Source organism: Delphinapterus leucas, chromosome 7 (assembly GCF_059928025.1).
Source record: "Delphinapterus leucas isolate spDelLeu-1000000601 "Yukka" chromosome 7, BTC_Dleu_Yukka2, whole genome shotgun sequence".
In the NCBI taxonomy this organism is placed as follows: domain Eukaryota; kingdom Metazoa; phylum Chordata; class Mammalia; order Artiodactyla; family Monodontidae; genus Delphinapterus; species Delphinapterus leucas.
In genome coordinates, this window is record NC_143135.1 from 85,512,798 (window position 1) to 85,526,733 (window position 13,936).

General features: G+C 40.0%; 1 protein-coding gene across 4 annotated transcripts in view; it reads right to left on the reverse strand.

The window, feature by feature from the left end:
• Nucleotides 1-13,936, reverse strand: part of EXPH5 (exophilin 5) — a 74,819-nt gene that overhangs the window by 34,271 nt on the left and 26,612 nt on the right. The window contains exon 1 of one of the 4 annotated variants that reach the window (XM_089915495.1): nt 195-6,813. The exons of the other annotated variants lie outside the window; for them this stretch is intronic. The gene's annotated coding sequence lies outside the window, so the exon portion shown is untranslated. Of the gene's footprint in view, nt 1-194; nt 6,814-13,936 lie in introns of those variants that run through there. 4 annotated transcript variants of the gene reach the window in all.

Below are 13,936 nucleotides of genomic sequence, written 5' to 3' on the forward strand. Positions count from 1 at the left end.
CCACACAGGAATTCAAACACATTTTTGTTTTATATTGCCTAGCAACCACAACACATAGAAAAGCACAAATGAGTGCACGGGGTGGGAACTGTGTCCAAGTCGCAGCATAAACACTGAGTTAGTGTCACAGCAGACACAGGATCAGTCTGTCCAAGCAAGGACCTTTCAAACCCTGAAACCCCAAGGAAACTCACCATCTTGGGAAAGTGTTGCCCTTTTGTTTTCCTGCTCCAGAAAGGTGATACTTCCAGGTCCAGATTTCTTATCACTCATGATCTAGGGAAAGCTTTAGGACAACTACTGTGAGTTCTCAGCCAGGAAGAGGCAAAGTAAAGAATGCAAAAGCCCTGGTTCAGTGGTTGTAACAGCAGCTTTACAATCCAGGTCCTGGCCTCTCCTCTCCCTGTTTGCTCTTCTGAAAAGAATTGTTTTTTGACAGCCATGGCCCCTGATATCAGAGGCTATTTTTTGGCTCAGCCCATAGCCAAGACTCAGAAAGGGCAGAGATTAGAAAAAAGCAAGCAGGTGTATTGAAAAAATGTGTTCTTTTGATCATAGAAAAGTTAAAACATAGAAGGAAGTCTAGAGGAAGGGAAGCTCAGATAAGGAAAAGTGATGCAAGCAGGAGACAACAAAAACAAAGAGTGGCAGGAAATAATGGCACCAGCATTCAAGCCAAGCTAGATAATAAAGCCCATTTAATCTCCCTGAATGGCTGTCACTGAACCAACCTAAAATAAAAGACAACCTTTTCTATATTTAAAAAATTGACCTGGGCTTCCCTGGTGGCGCAGTGGTTGAGAATCTGCCTGCCAATGCAGGGGACACGGGTTCGAGCCCTGGTCTGGGAAGATCCCACATGCTGCGGAGCAACTAAGCCTGTGGGCCGCAACTACTGAGCCTGTGCGTCTGGAGCCTGTGCTCCGCAACAAGAGAGGCCGCAATAGTGAGAGACCTGCGCACCGGCGATGAAGAGTGGCCCCCGCTTGCCACAACTAGAGAAAGCCCTCGCACAGAAACGAAGACCCAACACAGCCAAAAATAAATATATATATTTTAAAAATTGACCTGTGCAATCTTCTTGAATGCTTATTCTCATGTGACACAAAGTCACAACAAAAGGAAAAAATAATCTAAGTAACATGAAGGATGTATACTTCCTGTACTGGTTCAGATCACAGCGAGTCATTTCTTACTGATTAATCACTCTAAGGAAGGTGCCATAGAAAAGAGGAGCTGTACACACCAAGGCCAAACTAAGAGTTTAAGTGCCAGCCCCTCATCTGGCCTCAGGGCTTTCTGTCTTCTTAGGTTTGTCTTATTTCTTTCTTAATCTATTTATACCTTTTACCCAAACCACCTGGGAAAACATCCATTGTCACCTCTATATTTGTCAAACTGCATTGGATTGCTTGTCATGCTCCTGTTGGTTTCACTCTCTGTCAGCTCCTTGAGGACAGGTATTGTGTTTCATTTCTCTTGGTGCCCCAGGGCCTAGCACGGTCTCTGACCCAGGATCAATCAATACATATTTGCTCAACTTCTGGAGTAATGAATGAGTTCTACATTCATCGCTGTGAAGCAACTCAGTCAGTATTTGACATAAGTGAGAGAGGTGACCCTGCACACACAAAAAAATCATGTATGTGGAACGTAATTTCTCCATAGGAATAATACTGGAAAGCTAGTCATAACTAAGATTTATATGATGCTAATTCTAGACCAGGCATGATTACTTATATTAATTAATTTAATCTTTACAAGAACTCTGTGAGGTACTTTTATTTCATTCTACCAATGAGGATATTAAAATACTGAGAGGGTAAATTAATATCAGACTGACTGGTTTGAATGCTATCCCTGATCTTTTTTAACTGTGTGATTTAAACCTCTCTGTGTCTCTGTCTTCTCATCTGTAAAGTAGGGATAAGGGTAATAACAATACCTCATGGGGTTTTTGTGAGGATTAAGTGAGTTAATACATGTAAGGCCCATATACCTGTTCTGGCACAAATGAAATACTAAGTGAGTGTGATCTGCAAAATGACAGAACAGGCAGTAAAGGGGTGGATGGATGGAGAGTGGGGAATGGAACTTGTGTATCACCTTCCTCAACAGAGGTAGATAGCAGGCAGTAAAGAGAATTACCCTTAGGCTTTTCCTTTCCCTGTAGAGAAACTCAAAAGCATCAATTATTTATCATGGGCCACCTACCCCTCTTGGATCTCCAAGTTGCACTTAAATTAATAGCAGGATTGTGAGAAGACCAAACCTTGTATTGCAGATTCCACAAACACAGCCTAAATGCCATGCTCAAGACAGCGGTGGGGGGCTGGGCGTTGGGGGGGCGCTGGGTAAGACTTATTGACGTCACTGGACTGGACCTCACACTGCACTGAATGCATTCATTGGCTGATGCCAGGGTTTGGGCCATGATTGCTAAGAATATTGCACCGATTTTAGTAGAAGGTCTAAAGAACATTTACTGTTTTAAACTCTATTAAGGCAAACATACATGAACTGAGAAGAACTTACACTTTTACTTATCTTAAACCTGATTCAAGTCTAACTTCAAAAAGTAACTATTCACTCATTTATTCAACTAATAGTTTTTGAGTAGGTATTACATTCCAGGCACGGTTCTGGAAGCTTGGAATATAAAAGTGCACAAAAGAGACAGCTCCAAGCCTTCCTGGAATTTGTAGTTTAGCAAGTAGCAGTATTTCCATGGCCACCTCCATGGCCCAAGCCACCACCATCTCTCACCTGGACAAACACTGGAACTCCCTACTTCTCTCCCTACTTCCACTCTGACCTCCCTTCCATCCAGGCTCCACACAGCAGCCAGAGTGACATTTTTAAAAAGTTAGTTACATTATGCATTCCACTCCCCTGCTTAAATCTCTCCAGGAGCTTCCAATCATGCTTAGAAGTCCAAACTCCATTGGTCTTCAAGTCTGTACAGAATCTGGCTCTCTGCCTTATCTGTCACTTTTCTCATACTCCTCTCCCCACCACTCAGCACTTGGCCTTCTTTCTGTTCCTCCAGCAAGCCAAGCTGGTTCCACTGGGCTTTGCACTTGCTGTTTTCTCCACGGAATGCTCTTCCCTATTTGTCTCATGGCCATTCCTTTGTAACATTTAGGCCTTAGCTAAAACGTCACATCCTTAGAAAGGTCTTCCATGACCGTCCAAAACTACAGTCACTTTCTATCAAATTAATTGGTTTACTTTTCTTTATCTCATTTATCATCACATGAAATCATCTTCTTCATTTATTTACTTTTTTATTGATTAAAATATAATCCATAAGAGCAAAGACCTTGCCTACCCTGTCTTCTGGAATGATGTCTGATATAGAGTAGGGGATCAGTAAGCCCTTGATGAACAAATGAGTAAGAATTTGGGAAACTCTTCTCTATGGACCAGAATTTCTTCATCTATAATATGAAGGATTTGAACTAGATGTTCTCAAGGGTGGTTTCCTGCATTTTATCATGCTAAGATTGCTTTTGCTAATATTTCAAGGGGTATACCCTAATATTTCAAGACATGGTGAACAAATCCATATTCAGCTCTGTCTGACAGCTCATAAGATTCGAACTCTGTCTCCCTTGGGCCTCTGTATTTCAGCCTGAAGAGTCCCAATTATTCATATTGTACTCATGTGTCAATTGCCCTTTCACTCCCTTCACTCTTTCTTTCTGCTTCTTCACTCTGGATCCATCACATGATTAAAATAAAACAACTAGAAGAGGATTTATTGTCAAACTGACAATAACTTTATGGAAGATGAAGACAATATTTCATGTTATATCTAGTACCTTCATGATGCTGCTGAATGTTATGGGAACCTTGCACCCTGTCACAGCACATCATTCCCTGCAGAGGGGCGTGCACCTGGAATTAAATGTTAAGCATACGTTGTGTGACAGCCACTGTGTTAGGTGCTTCCACATGCATTATCTCATTTTATCACTATGGGTGCCCAGCGAGGTAGGTATTATTATATTCATTTTACAGTAAAAGGAGTTGAAACCATGAAGTGTGAAAAATCTTGCCTGTGGTTATACAGTGGTGAGTGAATGAGTTAGGCTTCTACCTAGCCTCAGGTCCCACTACCCAGCATGATAACATGTGTTGAGTGAGTACAGTTATTTCCAGATTGTTTTCCAGAGCCTGAATTATTCAATGCTCACTTGTCTCTGAACTTCTTTTCACACTGGGTGTCTCATCACTGGATTGCCAGCTCCTTAAGCAGAGTGCCAGACATTCTGAACACACAGCAAACAGTGACTAAATATTTGTTGAATAACCCACCAAAGGAATACAAGAAAATTAAAAACTAGAGTTTTTAGCCTTTGCTTCTCACTTATTCTCTTTACACAGATGCTTAGACATCTTCCACTGAAACTTGTAAGGCAAGGGTTAGTTAATTCAAGTTGAATGTTAGGGTTTTACAAGTGTAGGGAAGCTGCTCAGAGCTACAGAATTGGATATGAATGCCTCTTGTAAGGCTGTTATATGACTAGGACAACTGCAAGGCAGGTTAGAGCCAATAAGTTTTGATCAATAGATAAAGTATATTACCTCAACATCTTGGCTTTGTTTATTATATTATTCATGGCTTCTTCTCAAAGACAACTACATCCAAAATTCTGACCACACTCTCTACACTGTTAGTTATATAGAGTTAGGTAGCAAGACAACTGTTCTCGTGCAAATCTGGTGCATTCTTTCATTTTCATGAATAAGAATGCAGAGCATGTTTTTTTTTTTTCCACATATTCAGGCAATTTAATGTTAATTCTTATAATGTGTCCTGACAGGGAAAAAATACAGAAAGAGAAACGTTCTCAGAGGAGCCTAGGCAATTCCACAAGGTTGAAAGAAAGCGATGCCCCCATAGTTTCATTCCAGGTCCAGACAGAAAGGTCACAAGACTATATTGCCTTCACTGTCTCAATACCCACAATTATCGTACTTAACTAATTCATTCTCTGTATCATGAAAACTTAAAGATGTTAGAAAATCAACTCAAATCCAACATTTTGGAAGTAGCTTTAACTTTAAGGAACTTAATGTAATATGAGACTCCCTCCGCCACACCCCTACCTACACACTGACCAAATATGTAAGCCGAGGGGGAAAGAAAGATAGTTCTCAAATGGCTATTTAGTCTTTGCTTTGGGACACAGAATGCTGAGAAAATGCTTGAGGTTTCCTAAATGCCACCACCATGGGAACCTCTGGGTTCCCATCAGGGATAATGGAGGTTCAGAAAGTCCATGGCTTGCAAACCATTACCCACTTCACGATTCAAAGAAAGTTTGACGTGGGCATCAATTAAAGCTCACTGGTTTGGATTACAATTTGCAATACATTTTCAAAAGGAGTTAACCCTTGAAGTAATCCTTAACCAAAGGGCTGCTGCTTTTCCAAGTGCTCTCTAGCAAACTTGCCTCACAATGATCAGCTTGGGTTTTTTTTAAAGGGCTTCTTGCCATCTACTGACCTGACAAGCCAACATTCCACCTCATCAGAAATTACTGCAGAATCATATCCCAAAGGGCTTGCTTTGAACATTTCCCTTTAATCTCTCTGCTAAATGGTATTAATGATAATTATTACTCTTCTGATTAGATATCCCAAACTGCTTTCATATGGTATTATCTCATCCAGAAGAGCTTATTAAGTTTTTTGTCTCTAGATGCAGTTACATTTATTTACCCAAACATACTCTTAAGCACTCCTAGAATAATTCTATAACAAAATCAGTACCTCGGGTGAAATGAAGTAATGCCAGCAGTACAAATGTTTGTCTCTACTCCAAATTATGTAACTTACTTATGGAAACTTAACACATATAAAAGATATTTTACTGGCAATACTGTTGTTATGCATTATTACTATCATTTTAACTTTCAGATTCTAGTATCTAAATTTTTCTTTCTCAATAACAAAAAAAAATTGTGATCATTCTTTATAATGTATTAAATGCTTTATCATAAAATCTCAATGGCTCTTTGGAAAAAAGTCCTAAATGAAGCTTTGTTACACAATAAAAATGATAATGTAACATCAGAAGCTATTATGTACTTTACATGAATATGTCTCAGTGCATCAAGAAGAGGTACAGAATTGTACTCAACCTGTAAACAGTCAACCATTTCTCAAAAATGAGAAGAAATGTCAGTTGTAATGAAATAGTAATGCCAGGTGTATTTTACAGAAGAAAAGTGGAAATGAAAAGAACTGTTTACTTGGTATTGTAGATGGGTGTGGTCTATTCTTTATTAACAATGACATTAAATTTTAAAAGTCATTATTTGGTTTTGAATCACTTTGGATTTGTTTGCAAAAATGTTTGTTTTCTTTCAGGTAGGATGTGATGAAGTAATGTATAGCATAGAAAAATAAATCTGGATATCTGATTCTCTCCATCTTGTTTTGTTTTGTAAATTCTGGCCCCTTTACTGATATACAAAAATAGGACTCAATTAAACCATAGAGGTAATGAATTAAACATGGTGGTAGGTCTGTCTGAAAGACATGGACCGCTTTTCTAGCATACGGGCAGTCCATGATATGTTGGGAGCCTATCTCACTAGCAAAATTGTCATGGGTAGTTGCTATGCTTTGGGTTATGTGATCCAAAATTTTTCACATTCCTGACCCTAATCAACTGAACCAGGGATTCATGATTGACCCAAAAGCTAAACATGAGCAAGAATGCTGGCTACTCAACATCACTAATTATTAGAGAAATGTAAACCAAAACTACAATGAGGTATCACCTCACACCGGTTAGAATGGACATCATCAGAAAATCTACAAACAACAAATGTTGGAGAGGGTATGGAGAAAAGGGAACCCCCTTGCACTGTTGGTGGGAATGTAAATTGATACAGCCACCATAGATAACAGTATGGAGGTTCCTTAAAAAACTAAAAGTAGGATTACCATATGACCCAGCAATCCCACTACTGGGTACATACCCAGAGAAAACCATAATTCAAAAAGACACATACACCCCAATGCTCATTGCAGCACTATTTACAATAGTCAGGTCATGGAAGCAACCTAAATGCCATTGACAGATGAATGGGTAAAGAAGATGTGGCACATATATACAATGGAATATTACTCAGCCATAAAAAGGAACGAAACTGGGTCATTTGTGGAGATGTGGATGGACCTAGAGACTGTCATACAGAGTGAAGTAAGTCAGAAAGAGAAAAACAAATATCATATATTAACACATATATGTGGAATCTAGAAAAATGGTACAGATGAACTGGTTTGCAAGGCAGAAATAGAGACACAGATGTAGAGAACAAACGTATGGACACCAAGGGGTGGGTGGGGACGGTGGTGGTGGGATGAATTGGGAGATTGGGATTGACATATATACACTAATATGTATAAAATAGATAACTAATAAGAACCTGCTGTATAAAAAAAAATAAACTCAAAAAATAAAATAATATTAAAAAAAAAAAGAATGCTGCCTAACTGATGTGCTCTATTTTGGAGAGTAATTAACAACTTATTCATATCCTTCCTCTTGACATGCCTTGAAATCATTATGACAAGTAAGACACACTAAAGTGACACAGCGGCTGAGAGAGACATTGAGAAGGCATTAAGCAGTACCAGAAGTAGAAGCCATGAGGAAACAGAGTCTGGAATAGGCAGAAGCCGTGAAGCAGAAAGGAAAGTTGCAAGAAGAAAATCAACCATGGCCATGGAAGTGAACAGGGAAAAGCAGAGCAAAGTAGTTGAGCCACAAGTCTGGTAGATTACCAGCCTGGTTGATTGGCACCAGAATGTTGCTATGTTGTGATCACTGTTCTTGTTCCCAAGGACTGGTTGTGCAAGCTGAGGCTGTTGTTTCCTTAATTCCCCACTGCAGACTTACAATAGAGTGCCACCCATCACTTGAGGTAAACTAGAGCGTGTTCCTTGTCATCTGAAAGGGCATAATGAAAACAGCCAGCCATAGCTACATGTAGAAATCTTTTTACAAGGGAATTCTTCAGGGTTGGGACAGGAAATTTCTAATGTCAACAAAACTGACTTTGATTTGCTATTGTACAATTTTTAAGTTCATTGTTTTTCTAATTATTAAAGTGAAGTTACACTCAGTACAGAAGACTTGAAAATTGCAGAAAAGCTTGAAAAAAAAAGTCACTCATAATCCCCACAACCAGAGATACTGCTGTGTGTGCCTATGTCCACAGAGCATTTTAAAGCAGGGGTAACAGGATGTTATACTGAGACCCAGCCTGTCTCAGTTTTAGCTGAGGCATGAAAGCAAGTGATTCCACATACTCAATTGAATTGTGAGAAGACCAGTAGGAGAATTTGTTTGGTAGGATTTATAAAAACAAACCAAAAAAAAATTAAAAAAAAAGAAAGAAAGTCAAAGACTTTATCCTATGTTTTCTTCTGCTTTTACAGTTTCCAGTCTTATGTGTAAGCCTTTTGAGTTGATATTTGTGTATGCGGTAAGGCAAGGGTCCAATATCATTCTTTTGTATGTGGATATCCAGTTTTCCCTACATCATTTTTTGAACAGGTTATCCTTTTTACTTCGTGTATTCTTAGCACCCTTGTCAAAGATCAGTTGACATTGGGACTTCTCTGGTGGTCCAGTGCGTAAGACTCCATGCTCCCAGTGCAGGGGGCCCAGGTTCTATCCCTGGTTGGGAACTAAATGCCACATGCATGCTGCAACTAAGGAGTCCGCGTGCCACAACTAAGGAGTCTGCATGCTGCAACTAAGAAGCCCGCATGCCGCAACTTGGAGCCCGGTGCAGCCAAAATAAATACACAAATAAATATTAAAAAAAAAAAGATCAGTTGACATATATGTATGGATTTATTTCTGGACTCTCTGTTCTGTTCCATTGGTCTATATATCTATCTTTACACCAGTATCATACTGTTTTAGTTACTGTAGCTTTGTAATATATTTTGACATCAGGACGTGTGATGTGATTTCATGGATATGACGTCAAAAGCATAGGCAACAAAAGCAAAAGTAGACAAGAGGACTATATCAAACTAAAAAGCTTCTGCACAGCAAAGGAAACAACCAGTAGGGTGTAAAAGCTAACTATGGAATAGGAGAAAATATGTGCAAACTATATTTCTGATAAAAGGTTAATTTCTAAGTTATACAAGGAACTCCTACAACTCAATAGCAAAAAACCTAATAACCTAATTTAAAGATGGGCTAAGGACTTGAATAGACATTTCTCCAAAGAAGGCATACAAATGACCTATAGATATATAAAAAGATGCTCAATGTCAGCAATCATCAGGCAAATGCAAATCAAAACCACAATGAGATCACCTCACACCTGTTGGGATGGCCATTGTAGTAGTAATAATAATAATAATAATAGACAGCAAGTGTTGGCAAGGATGTAGAGAAATTGGAACCCTTGTGCACTGTTGATGGGAATCCAAAATGGTGCAGTTATTATGGAAAACAGCATGGAGGTTCCTCAAAAAATTAAAAATAGAATTACCATATGATATAGCAATCCCATTTCTGGGTATTTATCCTAAGTAATTGAAATCAGAGTCTAGAAAAGATATTAGCACTCCCTTGTTCACTGCACCATTATGAATAATGGCCAAGATGTAGAAACAATCTAAATGCCCATCAATAGATGAACTGGTAAAAGAAAATGTGGTATATACATATAATAGAATATTATTCAGCTGTAAAAAAGAAGGAAATCCTGCAATATGCAACATGGATGAACCTTGAGGACATTATGACAAATGAAAGAAGCCAATCACAGAAGGACAAATAATACATGATTCCATTTATATGAGGTTTCTAAAATAGTCAAACTCATAAAAGCAAAGAATATATTGATGGTTGCCAGAGGTGGGGGAGGGGGAAATGAGGAGTTGCTAATTAACAGGTATAAAATTTCATTTATTCATGAGTGAATAAATTCTAGAGATCTGCTGTACAACACTGTGCCTGTAGGTAACAATACTGTCCTGTGCACTGAAAAATCTGTTAAGAGGGTGGATCTCATGGTAGGGTAACAAGTCCCCTTACCCACATTGGTTCAGAAGAGCAGAGACACAGAGTCTTTTTTTACAGAGGGGCTTCAACAGTACCACTGAAAGAGCTTAATATATGTCCTTTAGAGTTTTGGGGAAAGGACAACTGGTGTCTAACTCCTGCCTAAGAAGCATAAGTTTGAGAAACTGGGGCCAGCCAGCCTAGAGTGAGGGAAGTAAGGGGAGACTGAAGGGAGATTGCTCAGCTGGCAGTCAGTCCTCACTTCCAGAGTTTCTCATGCATGAACAGTTCTACGCATTTCTCATGGACAAGACATGGGCCACAGGAGAGGCTGAGGGGGGGCTGAGGTTCTCTTAGTTCATGTCCACGATAGCTGGCTCAAGAGGCGAAGAAACCTTAATAGAAAGGCTGTGAGTGAATCATAAGATTCCTAGGGACATGGAGGGGTTGGCAGAGAGCAGGGGAGGGCACATCATGGTATCAAGAGAGCCTGAAAACCCCACCTGAGCACACAAGAGGCATATTTAAACACCTGCCCGGCCTCAGAGACCGTGAAGCCACCCCAGTCAAGAAAGAGCTTCCTAACATACACCCCCACCCAAACATGTACCTCTCCTCCCCTCCATCCTCCACTTCAACTCTGGAATGGTCAAGAACTACCTTCGAGGGGATGGAGAGTAGAGGCTGACAGGGAAAAGGTAGGATCAAACCCCTCCTTACTGTTACAGGCTTCTCACTGCCGCAAGCTGTGGCTGTGTGAGAGGAAATGGCTGCTGCTCTGAATAACACTGGAATTAATCAGGGACTGGACAATCTAATTATTGTATTGAATTGAGACAGTGGTTTTGTGTCTTCAAGTGACCAAAGGATGTTTACTACCTGAGAGTGAGCAGAAAAGTCATGGGACAGCCCATGTTTTTATCCAGTGGCATTTAAAGGCAAAACTAAAGGTGCTTTCTGATTATATCCCATGAGTCCTGATTTCTCAACATGCCAGTTATACATGTATACATTTTTCAAAATGTTTTTAAACTATAAATACTGTTTTGCAGCCAACATTTCCCACTTAGCATTATATTAAGAATGCTGCACTACATCAATATCCTTTTACCATTGTGTCTTTGTGCCATAGGATATGTACCTACCCCCCTAACATTAGATACATGAGTCATTTCTAATTTTTCACAGCCATAATGTTGAAATGAACGTAGTTCCAGCCTAGCATTGTGCACCTCTCTAATTAGCTTCTTAGGATAAATTTCCTTGAAGTAGAATTGTCAGAAAGAATGACCATGTTTTAATGACTGATGAAATACATTGACAAATTGCTCTGTGGAAAGCTTACATCAAATTTTTCTCCAACCAGCAGATTCTACATGTGTGCCAATTTTCCCATATCCTTGCCAACAGTAGTTATTATTGTTATTATTAATCTTGATAATCTGATATCTAATAAGAAAAAAATAATTTTTTCATTAAAAATTTTCTTTTATTACTGGAGAGGTTGAACATTATTTCATATGTTTATAGGCTATGTGTCATTTTTTAATGACTTACCTGCTCAACACCTTTGCTTATTATTGTAACTCAGGTATCACTGAAAATATTAGTTCTTTGAATCTCAAGGCAAAGGCCAAAAGAATGGCAGAGCTGGCAATTCTTGGTATTTGCTTCGAAGTGTAGCTCACAGACCAGTCTGTGGGTTACTAAGTGGGGGCTCAGGTTGGCCACTACGACTTGCCACAGAGCAGTGCTAGATGTTGTCTTCAGAGCACCTAGTTTTCTTGGTTGTTTGCTTCCTATTGCTCTTGCCTCTATGGAAGTACAAAGAGAGGCATCGTGTGGCCCGACCACACAGACACGATTGTCACAGATGCTCTCTGCAGTATTTTCATCTTTCCCCACCCAGTTGCCTCAGACTGGCATGGTTGCATAACATCACTGTCTGAGCTTATGTAAAGTTGCTGGTCCTGGATGGTGGGAACAATCAGATGGGTTCTAATCCCTTTGTTACTGTGGCTGATCAAATAACATCTATGTGTCTCATTTTCCTCATATGTAAAACTTCATGACCAGACCCCACACTTACCTGTCTGGACTTGTTTCCCATTACCCTCTCATTTAAACCCTATGTACCAACCATTCCAAACTCTTTGCATGCTCTCTGGGCCTTTTTCCAAGTTTCTCTTTGGTTTGCAATGCCCTTCCTTAAACAGTTTTTTGTCCCATGATTAACTCAGGGCTGACACAACTAAAGGTTTGAAAAATGTTCTTTGAGTGAAAAAAAAAAAGATTCAATTAAACTATAATGAGAATTTAAATTTGTAAGAATGACTTGAAAGCACTAGGAAATTTAAGATCTAACAGTAGGAAAAGATACGTACAAAATAGCTGTGATATAACACAGGACATGATAGACCTTTAAAAGAAAAACAGATTCTCTATTCACAACACTTCTGAGTTAGTGCAGACCCCGCAGGTTAAGGGCTCAGTCCCACAAAACTAACTCCACTTCAGACACCAACCTCAAGTCCAGACTTCTAGGACTTCGACTGACGGGCTGTAAATTGGGGGTTTCCATGACCCCCTCTTCAGGGTTGACAACTTATTAGAACCGCTCACAGAACCCAGGTAAATAGTTTACTTACTATTACCAATTTATTACAAAGGATATTTTAAAGGATACAAATAAATAGCCAGATGAAGAGATATATATGACAAGATCCAGAAGGGTCCTGAGCACAGGAGCTTCTGTCCCCATGGAGTTTAGGATATGCCACCTCTTGGCATGTAGAGGCATTCTTGTTCACCAACTCAGAAGCTCTCTGAACTTTGTTGTTTATTGCTTTTATGGAGGCTTCATTATGTAGGCATAACTAATTAAATAACTGGCCATTGGTGATTAAGGCGGGGGTGAAGTTAGGGGGTGGCTAAAATTTCCAGCCCTCTAATCACATGATTGGTTCCTCTGGCAACCAGCCCCCATCCTCCAAGAGTCACCGCATTAATGTAAACTCAGGTGGTTGAAAGGGGCTTATAATGAATAACAAAAGATACTCCTCTTACCCCTCCCACTCAGGATATATTAAGGGCTTTAGACGTTCTGTGCCAGGAACCTGGGATGAATACCTAAACTATATATATTTCTTACTATATCAATCACATAATAGAAAAACGAGACTCTTACGAAGCCCAGCCAAGGCCCCACTGACTGTTCCCGGCCTGAGCCCCAGCGCCCACAAAACTGCCCCTACGTCCAGCAGAGATGGCAGCAGCCCCCTGGACCCAGGCAGCCCACAGCCCCGGAGACCTCAGCCCCCATCAACAGTGGGGACCCTCCAACCACCATACTGGAGTGATTCCAACTCAAAGGACACCCAGAGCCACCATCTGGTATCTGCCAGTTTTTCCAACTGACCTGTATCCCACCCAGCACCTCCCTACCCCCATTCCCACAATTCATGACATCAAAACACCGGCTTTTCCCCTTTTTCCTTGAGACTCAGGAGGGCCAAAGCAACAGCCTTTTGCTTTTTTTTCTCTCCCTTACCAAGGGTTAAAGGAAGGGATCCATTCTTATTGTTCAGAGGCACCAACTCCCTCCCCTAAATCAGGCTGAGAAGGAAACAGCCAGCTCTTACCTCCTCCTGGTTGTTTTTCTTTCCCATCCCAGTTTAATTTTTGTTTCCCCACTACCCCCTACCTCTGAAGCCATTTTATGAACTGTCATGTGCCACCTGAGCCTCCAGTAAAAACAAAAACAGGCTTTCCTGTTGAAAAAACAAAAAAAAAAAAAGAAAAGAAAACTGAGACTCCTGCTTTAAGATTAATTCTGGCTACGGGCTGGGAAAACATTCCTGAAGATGGGTCTTAAAGATAGGG